This window comes from Xenopus tropicalis, chromosome 7 (genome assembly GCF_000004195.4).
Source record: "Xenopus tropicalis strain Nigerian chromosome 7, UCB_Xtro_10.0, whole genome shotgun sequence".
Lineage (NCBI taxonomy): Eukaryota > Metazoa > Chordata > Amphibia > Anura > Pipidae > Xenopus > Xenopus tropicalis.
This window is the reverse complement of record NC_030683.2, coordinates 6,594,807-6,609,522: the sequence shown is the minus strand read 5'-3', so window position 1 is coordinate 6,609,522 and position 14,716 is coordinate 6,594,807. Positions and strand designations below refer to the sequence as shown.

General features: G+C 48.6%; 1 protein-coding gene across 6 annotated transcripts in view; it reads left to right on the top strand.

The window, feature by feature from the left end:
• Positions 1–14,716, top strand: part of a2ml1 (alpha-2-macroglobulin-like 1) — a 214,001-nt gene that overhangs the window by 168,176 nt on the left and 31,109 nt on the right. The gene's annotated exons all lie outside the window — the stretch shown is intronic.

Sequence of the window (14,716 nt, the reverse complement as noted above, 5' to 3'; positions counted from 1 at the left end):
CTGTGTCACAATACGCACTATACAAGCCTTTGGGTTCTAGCCCCTCCGCTTTCTCCTGATCCGGTAGAGTAAATCAGGGTGACAGTTGCATTATATACGGCAGCAGTTGTGTGGGAGGAGTGGAAACCAAATTTGAAATAGAAATAGATTTGCTACCCAGTAGGAAACGGTTGGGTGGGGGCCAAATGCGTGCAGCGGAACTCTCCCCTCATAAATGAAAATGAAAATACTTTTTTTTTTTACTGAGGACCTGTGCTAACAACTCCCCCCTATTTGCTAACACAACACGCCTTGTGGTGATAAGGTTCCCAGAAAAGCCGACTTATTTCTGAGTGTTGTGGCAGCGGTGCCTGTAGCAAACCAACCGACACTGCAGCTGAGTTAACACTTTGTTGCCCGAGGGGCCTCTATGTAGTTGAAATGCCGGGGCCTATTTTGAATCCTGCTCGTCCCCTCCTGTCTCTCTAATTACTGTCCCACGCACTCTACTGAGACTGCATTGTGCCAAAATACAAATGGAAATGGTCCCTTCTCTATACTAATTTCCCTTGACCAATCAGCTGCATTCGGTATGGCTGACCACTCCCTCCGGTGCAAATTCTGCATTTTACTGGTATCTGTAGTCAGGCTGCATTGTAGCTCCCTTCTCCTTTAGAGATGTAGCGAAACTCGCCAAAAAAGTTTGCGAACCCGTTCGCGAACTTTCGGCAAAAAGTGCGAACGTTCGCGAACTTTGCGAACCCCATAGACTTCAATGGGAAGGCGAACTTTAAAACCTAGAAAAGCCATTTCTGGCCAGAAACCTGATTTTAAAGTTGTTTAAAGGGTGCCACGACCTGGGCAGTGACATGCAGGAGGGGGATCAAGGGCAAAAACTTCTCTGAAAAATACGTTGTTGACACAGTGTTGCGTTTTGTGCTGTAAAGGGCAGAAATCACACTACATTCCTAAACTTATGTAATAAACTGCTTTAAAACGTCCGGCGTCTACATGCCAATCAAGTTGTGTAAAGGTTACGGCCGGTTCACACGCAAAGACAAAACGCTGCGTTTACTGCAACGAAAAAAAAACCGCAAAAAGCTTTAATGATACCGTCAAGTGAGCGAATAATAGTTTTTACTAGTTGCTTGTCACCTCCAGGACGTTCGTCCTGTCGGTGGGAATATTTCTGTAGTGGTGTGTTTAGCAGTCACCGTGCTTGTGCGCACGTGCATGGTCAGGCAGAGGTAATTCAATGTACAGTGACGTGAACCAAAAAACACTGATTCTGCAGTGTGGGCCCAGTTTTGGCCTACTTTATTGATCACCTGCGGTGACCATAAAAGATACGATTTTGCCGCTGTTGCATAACCCTGAAAAATCAGGAATGTGTACATTCCTGAAAAATTATGTTTTTTTTGTTGCAGCCACTGAAGCACAGAGGACAGAAAAAATATGTTAGATAGATGGTATCATAACCATGCCCCATGCAAACCCTTTAAAAGAACTAAGATAGGGTGCCAAGCACAGAAGACAGAAAAAACATCAAAGATAGATGGTATCATAACCAATCCCCAGGCAAACCCTTTAAAAAAATGAAGATAGCATGCCAAGCACAGAAGACAGAAAAAACATCAAAGATAGATGGTATCATAACCATGCCCCAGGCAAACCCTTTCAAAGAACTAAGATAGGGTGCCAAGCACAGAAGACAGAAAAATTCAGGATTTACCTGTCCAAAAAGTTTGGCTTAAAAAGAAACCAGTAGGATTTGCACCCTAGTTTGTACGGTGGCGGAGGAGGACGCTAAAGGACAGCTGTGTGTGGTGTCAAGCGGCGTGCAGAGAAGGACAGCTGCATGGGCAGTCAGAACAAGTCTTCCGGCGTGCAGTAACCCTCCGAGATCCATGCCTCATTCATTTTAATAAAGGTCAGGTAATCAACACTTTTGTGACCTAGGCGAGTTCTCTTCTCAGTTACAATCCCTCCTGCTGCACTGAAGGTCCTTTCTGAGAGGACACTTGAGGCAGGGCAAGACAAGAGATTTATGGCAAATTGTGACAGCTCTGGCCACAGATCAAGCCTGCGCACCCAGTAGTCCAGGGGTTCATTGCTCCTCAGAGTGTAAATATCTGCAGTTAATGCCAGGTAGTCCGCTACCTGCCGGTCGAGGCGTTCTCGGAGGGTGGATCCAGAAAGGTCCTGGCGCTGCCTTGGACTGAAAAAACTTTGCATATCTGACGTTACAGAGTGGCCAAAGTGCATTGTCCTTGCAGGTGTGCTCGTGGGAGGATTACCGGCACCTCTGCCCCTGGAATGTGGAGTGACATCACCCTTAAAAGCATTGTACAACATGTTTTGCAGGCTGGTTTGGAAATGCAGCATCCTTTCGGACTTGTTGGTAACATTTCTGCCACTTTATGCTTGTAACGAGGGTCTAGTAGCGTTGCCACCCAGTACAGGTCCTTCTCCTTAAGCCTCTTGATACGGGGGTCCTTCAACAGGCATGACAGCATGAAAGACCCCATTCTCACAAGTTGGATGCAGAGGTATCCATCTCCCCTTCCTCGTTATCAAGGGACTACGTCCCTCATCTACCACTGTCTCCTCCCCCAGCCACGTACAAGACCAGGGCTCCCCAAAAGGTGACCACAAGCCCCCGGAAGCCTGCTCCTGTTGGTCTTCCGCCTCCACAAAGCCACCTTCCTCCTTTGACTCCACTTCTGACACCTCTCCCTGCGTTGCAGCAGGTGCCTGGGAACGTTCTGGTGATTCCGCCCAGAAATCGTGCTCTTGGTCACTCTGGTCTACAGCGTCATCTGTCACTCGTCGCACGGCACGCTCAAGAAAAAAAGCAAAGGGTATTAGGTCGCTGATGGTGCCTTCGGTGCGACTAACCATATTTGTGACCTCGTCAAAAGGGCGCATCAGCCTGCAGGCATCGCGCATAAGCACCCAGTAACGGGGGAAAAAAATCCCCAGCTCTGCAGATCCAGTCCTACCACCCAGTTCAAATAGGTATTCATTGACGGCTCTTTGTTGTTGCAGCAGACGTTCAAACATCATTAGCGTGGAATTCCAGCGAGTCTGGCTGTCGTAAATTAAACGCCTGACTGGCAACTTGTGCCGCCGCTGAATGTCAGCAAGGCATGCCATGGCTGTGTAGGAATGTCTGAAATGGCCAGACAACTTCCTGGACTGCCTGAGAATGTCCTGCAATCCTGGGTACTTCGAGACAAACCGTTGGACTATCAAATTTAAAACATGTGCCATGCAGGGCACATGTGTTAAATTGCCCAGTCTCAGTGCTGCCAACAGATTGCTTCCGTTGTCACACACCACTTTTCCGATTTTCAGTTGGTGTGGGGTCAGCCACCGATCGACCTGTGAGTGCAGAGATGACAGGAGTGCAGATCCGGTATGGTTTCTGCTTTCCAGGCACGTCATGCCCAAGACAGCATGACAACGGCGTACCTGGCACGTCGAATAGCCTATGGGAAGCTGGGGGTGCTCAGGTGTGGAGGAGGACCCAGCAGCAGAGGAGGAAGAAGCCGAGGAAGAAGCCAAGTTAGAAGACGAGTTAGGAGATGACTTAGAAGATGAGTTAGAGAGCAAAGGAGGAGTAGAGGTGGTGGCAGACCCGCATGCAACCCGTGGCGGTGACACCAACTCCACTGTTGTTGAACCACGCATTCCCTGCTTCCCAGCCATCACCAGGTTCACCCAGTGGGCAGTGTAGGTGACATACCTGCCCTGACCATGCTTGGAGGACCATGTGTCAGTAGTCATATGGACCTTTGCCCCAACACTAAATGACAGAGATGCGGTGGCTTGGCTCTGCACATGCTGGTACAGGTGTGGTATTGCCTTCTGTGAAAAAAAATTGCGGCTGGGTACCTTCCACTGCGGTGTCCCAATTGCTACAAATTGGTGGAAAGCCTCAGAGTCCACAAGCTGGTATGGTAAAAAGCTGGCGGGCTAAGAGTGCAGGACAATCCAGCTGTCAGACGCCGGGCAAGGGGATGACTCGGAGGCATTGGTTTCTTACGCTCAAACATGGCCCTCACAGGAAACTTGGCTGGGGGGCAGATGAGCAGGAACTGGTGGTCAAGGTGGAAGGCGGAGTGGAGGGGTGGTTGAGACGGGTCAAGGACAGCAGAGTAGAGCAGTAAGATGCTGGAGCAGAAGGGAGGGTGGCTTAGAGTTTGGCTGCTGCCTTGAGGTGTTGCTCCCCATAGTGCTTTGTGTTTGGGCGTTCATGTGCCGTTCGCATAGCAGTTGTACCTAAGTGGGTGTTGGGCTTCCCAAGACTCAGTTTTCTGACTGCACTCATTTTGCAAATTACAGCGCTTTTGTCAGAGGCACACACATTAAAAAAATGCCACACATGCTGAGCTTTTGATGTGCGGCTTTCTAGGCAGGTAACAAGTAGAAGTTGGCGGGTGTGTTGGCTGGCTGACCACAGGTGCCGATTCCATGTTGTTGCCCCGTATCTGCTTCCCTGTGGAGCTGTCCCCTGCTTCTTCTAAGTTAATTCTCCTCGCTGCCTCATCCGTCTCTCCCATGCTGAACTATCCTCCTCTTGGCTCTCTCTAGTGGGCAACCACCAAAACATCAATCTCCTCATCATCATTCTCCTCAGATGCCAATCAATTTCTTCTGACAGCTACAGAACGCAGCAGCACGGGGACCTCATCACACCTTATGTCCATCTCTGTTGTGTTGCCTGCCTGAATTATGATAATTCTGGTGTAAAGTCCGGCATCTCCTTCATCTCATTCTGGCAATAATTGGTTGCGCCATCACCAGTTCAAACAAAACTCATGAGTAAATAACTCCTCTGACTCCAGTGAAGAAGGGCGGCGTGGTGAGAGAAGTGGTACGTGGGGTGCCCATAGCCAGCAGGAGGATGAGGATGTTGTGCCCCAAAGTTAGAAACAGTAGAGGGATGGGGTGTTGCTGTGTAAGCCAGTCAACTACCTTCTTCAGCATTTTGGAGTTCAGGGTAAAAGTGCCTTTTGGAAACTGGGCAATTTCCTTAGGGCCACAGGATATCATAGCAGCACGCCCCTAGTGCCTCTGCGTGGCGGCCTGCCTTTGCCTGGCCATTTTTTTTATTTTACAAAACAACAAAAACAACTTGGGTGATGTTCTGGAACAACGGAATTATTATGTTATTTTTATACAGAATGTGCAAAAGCTCACACAAGCAGGTGGGCACTTGGATTGAAAAGACAGTGGCAACAACAAGCCTGCAATGCCAACATATTACAGTAGGTGATATATTATGCTGCGTGAAAAACGTCACTCAGTTGAATGTTTCTGGACACGGAATTACTATTGTTATTTTTAGACAGAATGTCTTGAATAAATATCTAAATACTATATCTTATATATATATCTAATATCTATAAGATAAATGAAAAAAAAAAATAATAATAATACAAAAGTGATCTCTGGTGGTGCTTGCTGGTAATACTAGGAGCAGCAACACCAGTCCCCAACACAGATAGAACTAATAGCTACCTAAACTCGCCCTCATCCCCTGCCACACTTTGGACACAGCGCTCTTCTCCCTATGTGGCTGCTAATACAGAGCAGTAGAAAGCAGATCAACATTCACTAGTCAAACCCAGCCAAAGCTACCCTAAACCTCTCCCTCAAATCCCTGCAAAATCTCTCCCTACACTATCTCTTTCAAACACACACAGGAGAATCGTAAACGGCTGCTGGGCTTCGGTTTATATATTGAAGGGAGTGGTCCCAGGGTGGGGGGGGTGTCCAGGAGGGAGAGCTGCCTTATTGGCTGCCATGTATCTGCTGACTCTGGGGTGAAAGTGTCAAAATTTGGCGCCAGCGGAAGGCGAACCCAAAGGCGGAACATCGCCAAAAGTTTCGCGAATTTGCGGACTTGTGAACACCGATGTCGCGCCAAATTAGTTCCACCGGGCGAACAGGTTCGCTATATCTCTATTCTCCTTCTACACTATCCATCAGCGGTCTTCTCAAGGTAACAGAACCTCATCCCCATTCTACTAATGTGGGGTGCCCAAAGGCTCTGTACTTAATGTAGGGGTGCCCAAAAGCTCTGCTACTTAATGTGGGGTGCTATAAGGCTCTGTACTTAATGTGGGGGTACCACAAGGCTCTGCTACTTAATGTAGGTGGCCCAAAAGCTCTGTACTTAATTGGGGGTGCATATAAGCCTCTGTACTTAATGTGGGGGTACCACAAGGCTCTGTACTAAATGTAGGGGTGCCCACAAGGCTCTGTACTTATGTTAGGTGCCACAAGGCTCTGTACTTAATGTGGGGTGCCACAAGGCTCTGTACTTAATGTGGGGGCTACAAGCTCTGTACTAATGTAGGGGTGCCCCCAAGGCTCCTGCTACTAATGTGGGGTACCACAAGGCTCTGTACTTAATGTGGGGGTGCTACAAGGCTCTGCTACTTAATGTAGGGTGCCACAAGGATCTGTACTTAATGTAGGTGCACAAGCTCTTACTTAATGTGGGGTGCCACCAAGGGCTCTGTACTTAATGTAGGGTGCCACAAAGGCTCTGACTTAATGTGGGGGTTGCCTAAGCTCTGTACTTAATGTAGAGGTGCCACCAAGGCTCTTGTACTTAATGGGTGTGCCAACAAGGCTCTGTACTTAATTAGGGTGCACAAGGCGCTGTACTTAATGTAGGGGTGCCACAAGGCTCTGTACTTAATGTGGGGGTGCTTACAGCTCTGTACTTAATGTAGAGGTGCCCAAGGCTCTTGTACTTAATGTGCGGGGTACCACAAGGCTCTGTACTTAATGTGGGGTGTGCTACAAGGCTCTGTACTTAATGTAAGGTTCCACCCAAGGATCTGTACTTATGTAAGGGGTGCCACAAGGCTCTGTACTTAATGTGGGTGCAACAAAAGGCTCTGTACTTAATGTGGGGCGTGCTACAGCCTCTGTACTAATGTAGAGGTGCCCCCAAGGCTCGGTACTTAATGTGGTACCACAAGGCTCCATGTACTTAATGTGGGTGCTACAAGGCTCTTACTTAATGTAGGGGTGCACAGCTCTGTACTTAATGTAGGGTGCCCACAAGGCTTGCCTACTTAATGCTGGGGTGCTACAAGGCTCTGTACTAATGTGGGGTACCCCAAGCTCTGTACTTAATGTAGGTGTCCCAAGGCTCTGTACTTAATTAGGGGTGCCACAAGGCTCTACTTAATGTAGGAGGTGCCACAAGGCTCTGCACTTAAATGTGGGGTGCCACAAGGCTCTGTATGTAATGTAGGGTGCCACAAGGCTCTGTACTTAATGGTGCCACAAGGCTCTTGTACTTAATGTAGGGAGGTTGCCCACAAGGCTCTTGCTACTTAAATGTAGGGGTGCCACAAGCGCCTGTACTTAATGTAGGGGTGCTACAAGCTCTGTACTTAATGTGGGGTGCTACAAGCGCTCCTGTTACTATGTGGGGTGCTTACAAGGCCTCTTACTTAATTGTGGGCGTGCCTACAAGCTCTGTACTTAATGTAGGGGTCCCCCAAGCTCTGTTACTAATGTAGGGGTTGCCACAAGGCTCTGTACTTAAATGTAGGGTGCCACAAGGCTCCTTACTTAATGTAGGGGTGCCACAAGGCTCTGTACTTAATGTAGGGGTGGTCCAAGTCTCTGTAACTTAATGTAGGAGTGCCCCAAGGCTCTGTACTTAATTAGGGGTGCACAAGGCTCTGACTTAATGTAGGGTGCCACAAGGCTCTTTACTTAAGTGGGTGCCACAATGCTCTGTACCGTAATGTAGGGGTGCCACAAGGCCTCTGTACTTAATGTGGTGCCACAAGGCTCTATGGTACTAATGTGGGCGGTGCACAAGGCATCATGTAACATAATTGTGGGTTGCCAGAGAACCTCTGTACTTATGTAGGGGGTGCCACAAGGCTCTGATACTTAATGTAGCGGTGCCACAAGGCCTCTGTACTTAATGTAGGGTTGCACAAGGCTCTTACTTAATAAGTTGGATGCCACCAAGGCCTCTGTACTTAATTAGGGTGCACAAGGCTCGTACTTAATGTAGGACGGTGCCACAAGGATACGTGTACTTAATCGTGGCGGATAGCCACAAGCTCTGTACTTATTGTAGAGTGCCACCAGGCTCTGTACTTAATGTAGGGGTGCCACAAAGGCTAAAACTTAATTGTAGGGTGCCACAAGGCCTCATGTAACTTAAATGTAGGGGGGCCACAAGGCTTCTGCTACTTAATTAGGGGTGCCACAAGGCTCTCTTACTTAATGTAGGGTCCACAAGGCTCTGTACTTAATGTAGGTGCCACGAAGGCTCTGTACTAAATGTAGGGGTGCCACAAGGCTCATGTACTTAATGTCGGGTGCCACAAGGCTCTGTACTTAATGTTAAGGGGTGCCACAAGCTCTGTACTAATGTGGCTGGAGTGCCACAAGGCTCTGTACTTAATGTAGTGGTGCCACAAGGCTCATGTACTTAATGTAGGGGGGCACACAAGCTCATGCTACTTATTGTTGTGGGTGCACAAGGCTCTTACTTAATGTGGGGGTGCTACAGACTCTGTACTTAAATGTAGGGTGCCCCAAGCGACTCTGTACTTAATGTGGGGTACCACAAGGCTCTGTACTTAATGTGGGGTGCCTACAAGGCTCTGTACTTAATGTAGCGGGATGCCAAAGCTCTGTACTTAATGTAGGGGCTGCACAAGGCTCGTACTTAATGTAGGAGTGCCACACCACACTAAGATAGGGGCCACAAGGCTCTGACTTAATATGGGGTGCCACAAGGCTCTGTACTTGGGCCGTTGTTGTTCTCCCTCTATGCTCTGTCCTTGGAAGATCTCAGCCACTGCTGAATGCCGATGGTAAATATATTTATTAACCCCTTCATTTACAGCTGACTCTAATCTCTTACACAATATTGCCAAAATCCGTCCCTTTCTCTCGATTGTAACAGCCAAGCTGTATGCTCTCAACCTATCCTGACTGGACTACTGTAACCTGCTACTAACTGGCCTCTCCCATCTCTCCCCCCTACAGCCTGTATTAAGCACTGATACCTGGCTCCTCCCCTCTCATCCAAGATAGTTCAGGCCCTTCCTGCCTGCGTCCTTTTCATGGCTTCCCATTAAACAAAGAATAACTTCCTTCCCTTTACCCTCAAAGCCCTCTATTCCCCTGCCCCTCACTCCATCTCTTCCCTTGTGTCCCCATACGTTCCTGGTCGACTCCTCCGCACCTCTCAGAGTAACCCCCACTACTACTGCTGTTTCCAACCTTAACCCTTTCTTCCCTTGCTGCTCCTTACATTGGGAATGCCCTCCCTGAATTCCCCCTGCTACCTCCGCCTCTGTAGTCTGTCCTGCCACGTGCAATTTCCCTGCATTTCAATGGGTGGGGAGTTACACAGTACTACTGTCTCCCTTTTCTGCTCATGGCCTCATTCACACATTTACAGAGCATACAGACTCCAACTGGGTTTTGCTGGTGGGGTACCAGGCTGCCTGTTATTGGCTCCAAGGATTAGAGGGGTGGGCTTTATGGAATAACCGTAATTACTCATCAGAGCTACACAAATCTTTCAATTAAGGAAATCCCCAGTCTTTCCAGTAAATATTCAGCTCCTAGACCCCCAAGAAGACCAACTGAATAGCTGTGCCCAATACTGCAACTGTCAGTTTGTATTCTTGCTCTTACATTTTCCTCGTTGTGTTACCTGCCCCAGTGTTCATAACTACGTTAATAAATAAAGGTGGCCATGCACGTGTATCCAATGGCATCTCCATTTGACCAAGATAGGCTTTGTTCCTGGTTTATCTTCTCATGCCAGCTGATTGACCACCGCCTAGGATGCTAGGCGAAAGAATATCATGGCTAATTGCTGACCCATTGTTCTCACTGACACAGTGAAGTTACACATAACTTAAACCCAGTGAGAATGAGAATGGGGAGGTTCAGGAGTATGACACATGACAGTTACACATAACTATAAACCCTTCAGACCAGCAGTGCGGACCACAGTGACAGTACACTAACTATAAAACCCATCAAGAGAGCCAGATGACACAGTGACAGTAACTATAAAACCAGTCAGAACAGCAGTGACACAGTGACATAGGATGAACTGATAAACCCTCAGGAGTCAGAACCAGCAGTGCAGAGATGGAACACAGCACAGTGACACAAAACTTAAACCCCGTCAGAACACATACACATAATAAACCCAGTGAGAATGAGAATTGAACCAGTGGAAATGGGGGAGTTGTACCTACAGTAACAGGGACAGACAAACAGCAGTCAGACTGAAATTGGTATTGACCAGTCAGACCTGACACAGTGACAGTTACACATAACTATAAACCCTTAAGATGACACAGTGACAGTTACACATAACTATAAACCCTTCAGGAGTCAGAACCAGCAGTGCAGGGAAGGAGGGACAACACAGTGACAGTTACACATAACTATAAACCCATGAGAATGAGATATGATATTGGGAGTTGTATCAGGAGTCAGAACCAACAGTGCAGAGAGGGAAAGGGACAGACACAGTGACAGTTACACATAAACTATAAACCCAGTAGAATGAGGATGATGAATGGGATATTGCGGGAGTTGTATCAGGAGTCAGAACCAGCAGTGCAGAGAAGGGAAAGGGACAGACACCAGTGGACAGTTACACATAAACTATAAACCAGTGAGGAATAGGATTGAATGGTATTGGGGAGTTGTATCAAGGAGTCAGAACCAGCAGTGCAGGGAAGGGAAAGGGACAGACACAGTGACAGTTACACATAACTATAAAACCCAGTGAGAATGAGGAATGAATGGATATTTGGGGAGTTGTATCAGGAGTCAGAACCAGCAGTGCAGGGAAGGGAAAGGACAGACACAGTGACAGTTACACATAACTATAAACCCAGGTGAAATGAGGAATGAATGGTATTGGGGAGTTGTATCAGGAGTCAGAACCAGCAGTGCAGGAAGGGAAAGGGAAGACACCAGTGACAGTTACACATAACTATAAACCCAGTGAGAATGAGGAATGAAATGGATATTGGGGAGTTGTATCAGGAGTCAGAACCAGCAGTGCAGAGAAGGGAAAGGGACAGACACAGTGACAGTTACACATAACTATAAACCCAGTGAGAATGAGGAATGAATGGATATTGGGAGTTGTATCAGGAGTCAGAACCAGCAGTGCAGAGAAGGGAAAGGGACGACACAGTGACAGTTACACATAACTATAAACCCAGTGAGAATGAGGAATGAATGGATATTGGGGATGTATCAGGAGTCAGAACCAGCAGTGCAGAGAAGGGAAAGGGACAGACCACAGTGACAGTTACACATAACTATAAACAGTGAGAATGAGAAATGAATGGATATTGGGAGTTGTATCAGGAGTCAGAACCAGCAGTGCAGAGGAAGGGAAGGGACAGACACAGTGACAGTTACACATAACTATAACCAGTGAGAATGAGGAATGAATGGGATATTGGGGAGTTGTATCAGGGTCAGAACCAGCAGTGCAGGAAGGGAAAGGACAGACACAGTGACAGTTACACATCTATAACCGTGAGAATGAGGGATGAATGGATATTGGGGAGTTTTATCAGGAGTCAGAACCAGCAGTGCAGGGAAGGGAAAGGGACAGACACAGTGACAGTTACACATAACTATAAACCCAGTGAGAATGAGGGATGAATGGTATTGGGGGAGTTGTATCAGGAGTCAGAACCAGCAGTGCAGGGAAGGGAAAGGGACAGACACAGTGACAGTTACACATAACTATAAACCCAGTGAGAATGAGGAATGAATGGATATTGGGGAGTTGTATCAGGAGTCAGAACCAGCAGTGCAGGGAAGGGAAAGGGACAGACACAGTGACAGTTACACGTAACTATAAACCAGTAGAATGAGGAATGAATGGAAATTGGGGAGTTGTATCAGGAGTCAGAACCAGCAGTGCAGAAAGGAAAGGGACAGGACACAGTGACAGTTACACATAACTATAACCCAGTGAGAATGAGGAATGAATGGATATTGGGGGAGTTGTATCAGGAGTCAGAACCAGCAGTGCAGGGAAGGAAAGGGACAGACACAGTGACAGTTACACATAACTATAAACTCAGTGAGAATGAGGGATGAATGGATATTGGGGAGCTGTATCAGGAGTCAGAACCAGCAGTGCAGGGAAGGGACAGACAGACACAGTGACAGTTACACATAACTATAAACCCAGTGAGAATGAGGGATGAATGGATATTGGGGAGTTGTATCAGGAGTCAGAACCAGCAGTGCAGGGAAGGGAAAGGGACAGACACAGTGACAGTTACACATAAACTATAAACCCAGTGAGAATGAGGAATGAATGGGTATTGGGGAGTTGTATCAGGAGTCAGAACCAGCAGTGCAGGGAAGGGAAAGGGACAGACACAGTGACAGTTACACATAACATAAACCCAGTGAGAATGAGGAATGAATGGGTATTGGGGAGTTGTATCAGGAGTCAGAACCAGCAGTGCAGGGAAGGGAAAGGGACAGACACAGTGACAGTTACACATAACTATAAACCCAGTGAGAATGAGGAATGAATGGGTATTGGGGAGTTGTATCAGGAGTCAGAACCAGCAGTGCAGGGAAGGGAAAGGGACAGACACAGTGACAGTTACACATAACTATAAACCCAGCACCATGAATTATTCATAATTGCCTAAAAGGTTATTTCCTTGCTAGAGAGACCAGTGCAGCGGTGGGCCAAGGCGTCCGGGGATGACAATTGGTGGAGGCAATGGCTAAAGAGCGCAGACTAGGGGTAGGCAGGAGAGGTTCTGGTGCCCCCCAATAGTTGGGCCCTAGGCAGCTGCCGCTTGTGCCTACCCCTAGTTCTGGCCCTGGACCAGTGAACAGCAATGGGGCTGAGCACAGAAGGGCAAACAGCAGGCACCAAAGTTTATTCAACTTAACCCTTTGTGATTAAACATAAGAGCCACTTGGTTACTGAGCTGTGTTCTCTGATACATGGAGTATCTGCAAGGAGATATTTCTATAGTGAGTGCAGATATTAATAGAGAAATATTTGCCCAATAGGAAGGGACCTCAGTTGGAGAAGATAAAGTGCTGCCAATGTCCTTGGATTGAATAAAGAGAGCGGAGTGGGGATAATCTGTCTCGCACGTGGGTCCCATAGGCAGTACCAGATATTCCCCTATTGCCCCATAGGAAGAATACTAGTTGGCCCAGATTACTAGGTTACCGGGGTGCAGGGTTGTACTGCCCTGTTCTACCCCTGCTCCATTCTGCCCTGTTCTACCCCTGCTCCATTCTGCCCTGTTCCTACCCCTGCTCCATTCTGCCCTGTCCTACCCCTGCTCCATTCTGCCCTGTTCTACCCCTGCTCCATTCTGCCCTGTACTACCCCTGCTCCATTCTGCCCTGTTCTACCCTGCTCCATTCTGCCCTGTTCTACCCTGCTCCATTCTGCCTGTTCTGCCCTGCTTATTCTTGCCCTTCTACCCCTTGCTCCATTCTGCCCTGTTCTACCCCTGCTCCATTCTGCCCTGTTACCCCTACCCCTTCTGCCCTGTTCTTACCCTGCTCCATTCTGCCCTGTACTACCCCTGCTCCATTCTGCCCTGTACTACCCCTGCTCCATTCTGGCCCTGTCCTACCCCTGCTCCATTCTGCCCTGTTACTACCCCTGCTCCATTCTGCCCTGTTCTACCCCTGCTCCATTCTGCCCTGTTCTACCCTGCTCCATTCTGCCCTGTTCTTACCCCTGCTCCATTCTGCCCTGTTCTACCCCTGCTCCATTCTGCCCTGTACTACCCCTGCTCCATTCTGCCCTGTTCTACCCCTGCTCCATTCTGCCCTGTACTACCCCTGCTCCATTCTGCCCTGTTCTACCCCTGCTCCATTCTGCCCTGTTCTACCCCTGCTCCATTCTGCCCCTGTTCTACCCCTGCCTCCATTCTGCCTGTTCTACCCCTGCTCCATTCTGCCCTGTTCTACCCCTGCTCCATTCTGCCCTGTTGTTCTACCCTGCTCCATTCTGCCCTGTTCTACCCTGCTCATTCTGCCCTGTTCTACTTGCTCCATTCTGCCTTGTACCCCTGCTCCATTCTGCCCTGTTCTACCCCTGCTCCATTCTGCCCTGTTTTACCCCTGCTCCATTCTGCCTTGTTCTAACCCCTGCTCCATTCTGCCCTGTTCTACCCCTGCTCCATTCTGCCCTGTTCTACCCTGCTCCATTCTGCCCTGTCCTACCCCTGCTCCATTCTGCCCTGTTCTACCCCTGCTCCATTCTGCCCTGTACTACCCCTGCTCCATTCTGCCCTGTTCTACCCCTGCTCCATTCTGCCCTGTTCTACCTTGCTCCATTCTGCCCTGTTCTAACCCCTGCTCCATTCTGCCCTGTTCTACCCTGCTTCCATTCTGCCCTGTTCTACCCCTGCTCCATTCTGCCTGTCCTACCCTGCTCCATTCTGCCCTGTCCTACCCTGCTCCATTCTGCCCTGTCCTACCCCTGCTCCATTCTGCCCTGTTCTTACCCTTGCTCCATTCTGCCCTGTTCTACCCCTGCTCCATTCTGCCCTATTCTACCCCTGCTCCATTCTTGCCCTGTTCTACCCCTGCTCCATTCTGCCCTGTTCTACCCCTGCTCCATTCTGCCCTGTACTACCCCTGCTCCATTCTGCCCTGTACTACCCCTGCTCCATTCTGCCTTGTT